Source organism: Eumetopias jubatus, unplaced genomic scaffold (genome assembly GCF_037043125.1).
Source record: "Eumetopias jubatus isolate StellerSeaLion01/CBP00866 unplaced genomic scaffold, mEumJub1_p1.0 scaffold_2, whole genome shotgun sequence".
In the NCBI taxonomy this organism is placed as follows: Eukaryota; Metazoa; Chordata; class Mammalia; order Carnivora; family Otariidae; genus Eumetopias; species Eumetopias jubatus.
The window spans coordinates 58,071,102-58,079,574 of NW_028274808.1; the positions used below are offsets into that span (position 1 = coordinate 58,071,102).

The following is an 8,473-nucleotide window of genomic DNA, read 5'->3' on the forward strand; positions in this document are numbered from 1 at the left end:
TTCACTCTTCTTGTCTGCATATACTCATTTCATGGTCTAACGTGATATATTCTAGGAAATGTTCTATGTTCACTTGAGAAGAATGAGTTCTGCTGTTGTTGGATGAAATGTTCTGTATATGTCTGTTAGATCTATCAGGTCTATAGAGTTTTTCAAATTCACTATTTCCTTATTGATTTACCGTCTGGATGATATATCCATTGTTGTAAGTGGGATATTGAAGTCCCCAACTATTATTGTATTATTTATTTCTTCCTTTTAGCTCTGTTTTTGATTTATATATTTAAGTGCTGTGATGTTGAGCACATTAATATTTACAGTTATATCTTCCTAATGGATTGATCTCTTTATCATTATGTCATGACTTTTGTATTTTCTTTCTTTCTTTCTTTCTTTCTTTTTTTTTAGCCAATTTTAGTTTAAAGTCTATTTTGTCTAAGTATAACTACCCCTGTATTTTGAGGGGGAGGGAAATTACTATTTGCTTGAAATGACATTTGAATCTCTTCACTCTCATTCTATGTGTGTCTTTAGGGCTAGTGTGTTATTTGTAGGCAATGTATTATTGAATAGTGTTTTTTTTTTTAAATCCATTTAGCCATTCTATGTCTTTTCATTGGAGAATTTAATCCATTTACATTAAAAGTAAGTGATTGATAGGTAAGGACTTACCATTGCCATTTTGTTAATTGTTTTCCGTTTGTTTTGTAAATCTACTTTTCCTTGTTTCTTTTTTTTAAATTTTTTTATTGTTATGTTAATCACCATATATTACATCATTAGTTTTTGTTGTAGTGTTCCATGATTCATTGTTTGTGCATAACACCCAGTGCTCCATGCAGAATGTGCCCTCTTTAATACTCATCACCAGGCTAACCCATACCCCTACCCACCTCCCCTCTAGAACCCTCAGTTTGTTTTTCAGAGTCCATCGTCTCTCATGGTTCGTCTCCCCCTCTGACTTACTCCCCTTCATTCTTGTCCTGCTGTCTTTTTCATGTTTTGATGTCTTTTGGTACCAATATTCTTTGACTTCTTTATCATGTTTTATTGTTTAATAGTTACAGATTTTTTCCCTTGTGCTTATACTATGAGGCTTACATAAAATATCTTAAAATTATAATACCCTATTTTAAGCTGATAACAACTTTTATAGAATTTCTAAATTTTATACTTTTACTTCTCCCTCATATTTTAGGTTATTGCTGTTACAATTTACATATATTTATATTGTGTAATAGACTATTGCACTTATGGTTATTTTTCCAATATTTTTCATTTTTTAAACTACAGTTGTCAGTGAATTATGTACCACCATTTTTAAATTACATAATCTTGTACTATATATTTATGTAGTTATCATTACCAATGAGTTTTATGCTAACATTTTTATGTTTTTAAGAAGCTAATTAGCATCGTTTTACTTCAACTCAAAGAACTTCTAGCTTATCTTGTAAGGTAGGTCTAGTGGTAAGGAACTCCCTCAGGTTTTGTTTATTTATAAAAGTCTTTATCTCTCCTTCATTTCTAAAGAACAGCTTCCCTGGATATAGTATTCTTAGTTGACAGATATTTTCTTTCAATATTTTTAATATATCATCCCATTCTCTGCTGTACTGAAGTGTTTCTGTTAAGAAATCTGCCAGTAATTTATGGGGGTTCCCACATAGGTAATTTTTGTTTTCTCCTGCTGTTTTTAAATTTGTTTGACTTTGACAATATAATTACACTGTGTCTTAGTGTAGCCCAATTTAGGTTCGACGTATTTGGGGCCTTTGGGCCTCATAGATCTGTATGTCCATTTCTCTCGCCAGGTTTGGGAAGTTTTCAGCCATTAACAGTTTAAATATAATATCTTAATGTCCCTTTCATCTTCTCATCTCCTTCTGGAGTTCCTATAATGTGACTATTGTTTCTTTATATTGTGTCCCAGAATTCTCATAGGCTTTCTTTACTCTTTTTTTATTTTTTTTTTCTTTTTGTTCCTTGAAGTGGATAATTTTTAATTTTCTATCCTCTAGGCTTTTTTTTTTCCTGCAATGTCAAGTCTGCTTTTGAAACTCTATTGAATTCTTCAGCTTAATTACTACATTTTTCAACTCTAGGATTTCTCTCTCTTTCTCTCTCTCGCTTTCTCTCTCTCTCTCTTTCTCTCTCTCTCTCTGTGTGTGTGTGTGTGTGGCTTCTACTGCTTTGTTGAATTTCTCATATCATTCATGTAGTGTTCTAATTTCATTTAGTTGTCTGTATTTTCTTGTAGTTCACTAAGCTTCTTTAAGAGGATTATTTTGCATTCTAACAGTTTAGTTTCCTTTGGTGGTATCATACTTACCTGGCTTTTGTTTTATACCTTACATTTGTATCTGCTCATCAGGTTTCTCCTCCAAATATTTTAGGTTTGCTGAAAAGGCAGAGACAGATCTTCCCCAGCCAGTTCATGTCTGACAGTGATGTCTGTGGGCAGGTGGGGCCTGTTTTGGGAGGAGGCAACTGTTTAAGATGGAGGTCAAGGATGGGTGGGTGTGCCACTGGCTGAAAACAGTTGAATGTGTCTTGGTTCCCTACTCAAGTGAGGCTGTAGGATGGGCTATAAGGTTGTGTGAATTTTCTGGTCAGACTTACTAGGTAATTGGGACTAGGTACTATATTCAGTAGTAGATGGAGATATGAATTAGCTTTCCTACCCTAACAGGGACTCAGGGTCTGAATGTGTTGTTTGGAGATCCATATCACATAAGAGTGTGCACTGAATTCCCTGGTCAGGTGAGACCAGTGGTTTTATTCTGTAGATAAGGAAAGCAATGAACTGCACATCCTGTTAAGTGCCAATGTAGGCAGAGCTGTTGGATTGGCTATACAACATCCCTTTTGCTCCAGTTAGTTTTCCTGTTCTGGCAGGCTGGAGGCTATATTCAGCAATGAGCAGGGCTCTGAATTAATTTCACTTCCCAGACAGTGGGAGCAGCAGTACTAAAGCCATTAAAGCTCTTTGTTTGTTATCTTAAGCTGACCCATGCCCTAAATTTCCTGGCCAAACAGATTCACTGCTTTGCTCTGCAAACTATTGGCTTGCCTGCCCTTCTCTTGGCACAAATGCCATTAGGCAACATAGCTTCCAGGTGTTCCCACAAGTCCTTCTGGTCAGATTGGGCTGGGTGCCACAGCAGTTTGGACTATGTCTTAGCATTTCTAGCATTTCTCCCACCCCCCTAAACATGGCAATGAGCAATCTATTCTCCATTACTTTAAGTCTGGTGATTTTAGATTCTACATATAAGTGAGATCATGCATTATTTGTCTCTTGTGGTCACACTTATTTACTTAACGTAATGCCATCAAGGTTCATCCACCTTGTTGCAAATAGAAAATTTCCTTTTTTATGTTAGAATAATCCATTTTGTGTGTGTGTGTGTGTGTGTGTGTGTATATATATAATACAGATCAGCAGGCATAAAAAGTTTGGCTGTGGAATTTTTGGTTATACAAGTTACAGCAGCAGATGCAATAGCACTACAAAGTGCAGGGTTTACTAATGCATTTATAACTGAGTTATGGGCCAATCTGGAATGTGGAAGAGATAATGTTAGAGTAACCCAACCCACATCTATTCCAGGGGATCCTATTGACTGAAAACCACCAAAAGTCTTTTCTAGGATTGGTGAACTTATTACCTGTTTATGAGCTTGTAGGCAATCAAGATCTTCCTGATAAAGCAAAATATTCTCCTTGTGAAGTCTCACCATATGTTATTGATATTATTGACTTAAAACTTTGAATTCAGAAGGTAAGATCTGTTCTTTATTCAACTATGAACAACCACACAAGTTTGGTCTAAGTGTCCCAGTCATCTTCTACATGCTGCCAAGTAATTTGCTATGTTTACAACATCAGCATTAAGACAAAGAAAATGGCCAAATCACTTTCTGAGGAAAAGTTTGTATTTTATTTTTTGTGCTTTTTAACAAGTTTTTCTTGGACAAGAAATTTATTTCATTGTAAAAAAAGTACACAATTCCTTTATCTATTCACCCATCAATACACACTTAGGTTGTCTCCATGTCTTGGCTATTTTAAATAATGCTGTAATGAACATGAAGGTGCAGTTATCTTTTCCAGATACTGTTTTCATTTCCTTCAGGTATATATCCCAAATTGGGATTGCTACATCATATGGAGTTCTGTTTTGATTTTTTGAAGAACCTCCACATGGTTTTCCATAGTGGCTACAGTAATTTACATTTCCACTAACAGTGCATAAGGTTCCCTTTTTCCATATCCTCCCCAGTATTTTCTATCTCATCTATTTGATGACAGCCATTCTACCAGATGTGAGGTAACATTACATTGTGGCTTTGATTTGCACATCCCTGATGATTAGTAATGTTGAACATCTTTTCATGTACCAGTGACCACTTGCATGACTTCATTGAAAAATGTATATTCAGTGTCTCTGCCCATTTTTAAATCAGGTTGCTTACCCCCTCCCTTTCCCCCTCTCCTCTTCCTTCTCTTTTCTTTTCTTCTCTTTTCTTTTCTTTCTTTTTTTTTTTTTTTGCTATTGAGTTGTAGGAGTTATTTATATTTGAATAACAACCCCTTATCAGATATATGATTTGCAGATATTTTCTTCTATTCTAAGTTGCCTTTTTATTTTGTTGATGGTTACCTTTGCTATGCAGAATTTTTTTAGTTTAAAGTAGTCTTATTTATTTTTGCTTTTAGTGTCAAATCTTAACAAATCATTACCAAGACTGATGTCAGGGAGCTTATTTTCTTTTGACTTGATTTTTGTCTGTGTTATAAGATAGAGACCAAGTTTCATTCCTTTGCCTGTGGATGTCCAGTTTTCCCAACACCATTTATTGAGGAGACTATTATTTTCTCTTTGTATATTCTTGGCTATCATGTCATAAATTAATTGACCACATATGTGAGTTTGTTTTATTCTGATCCATTCATCTACATGTCTGTTTTTGTGCCAGCACCATACTTTTTTGATTACCATGGCTTTGTAATACAGTTTGAACTCAGAAAGCCTGATGCCTCTGCCTGATTTCTTTTTCTTGCCTAATTGCTCTCACTAAGACTTCCAGTACTATGTTGACTAAAAGTGGTGAGAGTGAACACCCTGGTCTTGTTCCTAGACTTAGAGGAAAAGCTTTTAGCTTTTTACTCTTATGATGTTTGCTGGGAGCTTCTCATATATGGCTTTTATTATGTTGAGGTATGTTCCTTCTATCCTTAATTTGTTGAGAGTTTTGATCATAGATGGATGGATGGAAGTTGAATTTTGGATGGAAGGTGAATTTTGTCAAATGCTTTTTCTGCATCTACTGAAATGATCATATAATTCTTTATCCTTCATTTTATTAATGTGCATTATGTTGATTTATAGATGTTGAGTCATCTGTGAATCCATAGAATAAATTACATGTGATAATGGTATATAATCCTTTTTAACGTATTATTGAACTTGGTTTGCTAATGTTTTGTTGAGGATTTTTAGATCTATGATCATCAAGGATATTAGCCTGCAATTTTCTTTTTCATGGTGGTATTGTCTGGTTTTGGTATCATTGGCTTCATAAAGTGTTTCCTTTTCTATTTTATTTTTCTTCTTTTGGTTTGCATAGTCTGCACATTTAATCACTTTAAAACCTCTAACATTATCTCATGTCCATTAAATAGAACCAACAATGCTGGGCCTGTTTAAATTACAAAAAAAAAAAAAAAATTACTGGGCAATATCTTATAGAATCAGCCAGGCTGGCCCCAAGGGTAGAGTGGGGGGTATGAGAGAGGAGAGAACACACCTGGGCAGGTGGCTGGGTGCCAGAAAGGGCTAGGGGGGATAAAGAAAAGGAGGCTCCCAGATGGGAGGGTAATGATTATGCTAATGGGAGGGATGCAAAAGGCACATCAGAAGAGCAGGACCTTGGAAAGCTGCATTAAATGTCCCACTCTTTTGTCCACATGGAGGGGGCCCTGGAGATGGGGTGAGGCCCTCCCCCTCCTCTCAGCTTCTCCTGGGACCCCACCTCAGGCAGTCAGGCAATCCAAGGGTAGGATAGGAAGCAGTCTGTGCCCCTCTTGCCTCCCATCTGAGTTCCAAACCCAGTCCCAAGATAAAAAAAAAATAGGTATATATACTTTGATGAATTAAAAAATGCCCAAAGAGGGGGATGGGCTTGAAGGGTCAGGCAGTAGGTGCTCATGGTCTATGAGAAAGGTGGCCCTCTTACCCTGGCCCTCATCCTCTTCTGAGTCAGATGGGCACTCTTCCTGCCAGGCTTCAGGTGGGGGAGGTGTCTTGTAGAAGATGAGGCTATAGTCCACAGCATACACCTTCACCCCGAGAAGCTGAGCTCAAGTGCAGCTGTCGGACCAGGAAAACAGTGATGAAAACCATCATGATGAAGGTGCAGCTGAAGCCAGCCACCACCTCAGGCAAATGTGAGGGCAGCAGCCCTGCTGTTTGCCCTTAGCCGGGACTCCGACTCCACCTCCACCTCCAGGGGAAGCTGCTGATCGGGGACTCAAGGCTGCTCTTACTCTACTGATAGCACATCTGCTCCATGGGTTTAGGGAGGCATGGTGGGGGCAACAGAGGCAGTCCGTGGGGGCTAGCCCTGGCATGTGGTAAACAAGGTGTGGCAGGGGGCACAGACGCTGGCCCAGATGATCTCCACATCATTCTCAGTGCTATAGTGTGTATCGATGACTTGGAGATTGAAGCCTGGTGGGCAGTGCTGGACACAGCTTTTCTGGTGCAGGGAGAGGCCTTCCTGGACACCACATAGGCCTGGCTGGAAATGAGGGTCTTGTAGTCACTGGTCTCAGGAGGTGTGTGCAGACCCTCAGGGCTGTGATACAGCACAAGGGTGAGCTTAGTCAGTGTCCCACAGTTGGCTTTGCTGGTGTTTTCAGTCTCTAGGACCCACTGGCCAGAGGGGTCCTCATTCCAGGAATGGGTTATCATGAAGGCCCAGTTCTTAAATCCATCTGTGGGATAATCATCTGACCTGGCAGCCAACAAGGTGGAGTAGGTGCCCATGGGGCTGCCCAGGTGGATGACCAGGTTGCTACTGTGATTATAGACAGGGTGAGGCAGGACTGTGCATGCTCCAGTTGTGTGATATGGCTGAACTCCCCCAGTCTTTTGCACCTCAGGCTGCTTCCTGATGTCCTTGGGCTCAGTGAAGATATCCCTGATGCACTTCCTCTGGGATACCACTGTCGTCCAGTTCTAGGCCAGGGTCACTATAGCACCTGTGTCCAACAGCCTGTAGCCATATGAATGGCTCACTTTTTGGCCTACACCATTGGTGACCCAGTCATTAGCAATGAGGTAGGCTGGCTTTGAGGTCCCACCAGGAGAAGTTCTTTTTGGCTTCAAGATGAGAGTGATGGTGCCAGCTGCCAATGGGGCAGAGGCCTACGTTCCCCTGTGAGACTCTGTATACTTCTGCTGCAAAGTCCCTAGTCATTGTATACCATGTCTATGCCACAGATGCTGTTGTTGGTCACCTTAGCTTCCTGGCCTACACACTGTGTGCCATGCCAGTTGTCATTCATCTGTGTGTACCAAGGCTGGGGGCTGGGGTCCTGGTCATTGACATTGAAGCTGGCCCCAGGATTATAATTGCCTGGCAAGTCTGGGTGATTCTTCTCGATGTCATCATCCAGAATGGAGACCACAATGCCATACTCCTGTAGCCCTGAGCCCAGGCCTCCTTCATGTTGAGGTACCACTAGGTGATGCCAGACAAGTACCATGGCTAGGGAAACTTGGTGTCCCTGGGTTCCTGGTACACATCCCTTTTGGTCCAATTCTTTGCCACCTGCTGTTCCAGCCACTGTACTTGAGGCTCCCTCTACAGGCCACTGTGCTGCAGGTGGTGAGGCAACATGGACTGCTTTGTCACCTCTTCACGCCAGAAGTGGTAATAGTTGCTGAGATCTGGCCCAGGATGAGGAAGCCATGCTTCTGTGCCAGGCTGACGTCTAGGCCTCCCGGAATGTTCACACAGGTGTTGGTGTAGACATTCTAGCCAAGGGCAGGGCCGCCAGCAGGACCAAGACTCCTGCTACTGCTACCACCCATAGCAAACAGGGCCTCTGCTCCATGGTCGGGGACAGGTGGCCAGGACCCCGGAGCCCCCAGCCTCCTTGACCTGGTCATAGTGCCTTGGCTCGCACATGCATGCCTCTTCATAGCCTGTGGCCTGAGAGCTTACTGGCAGGACCATGGGGCAGAGTAGAACAGGGCTGTGAGGGGAGGAGGAGGACTGCCAGCTCCAAAGGAGCCAGAGGTTAGGAGTAAGTTTTCCAGGTGAGTGCTGTGGTGGTTCATGTGTGCCTGCTGAAGCAGAGAGCCCTATTTCATGGGGGCTTAATGCCCTCCCTCACCAGAGAGCAGTGTCACCACAGGGAGGCTGGGCGGTGGTTTCCACCCAGCCAACTACCAGAGCAG

At 41.1% G+C, this 8,473-nt stretch overlaps 1 pseudogene; it reads right to left on the reverse strand.

Moving 5' to 3' along the window:
• Nucleotides 1–6,159: 6,159 nt before the first annotated feature.
• Nucleotides 6,160–8,127, reverse strand: LOC114210098 (furin pseudogene; annotated as a pseudogene).
• Nucleotides 8,128–8,473: the final 346 nt, after the last annotated feature.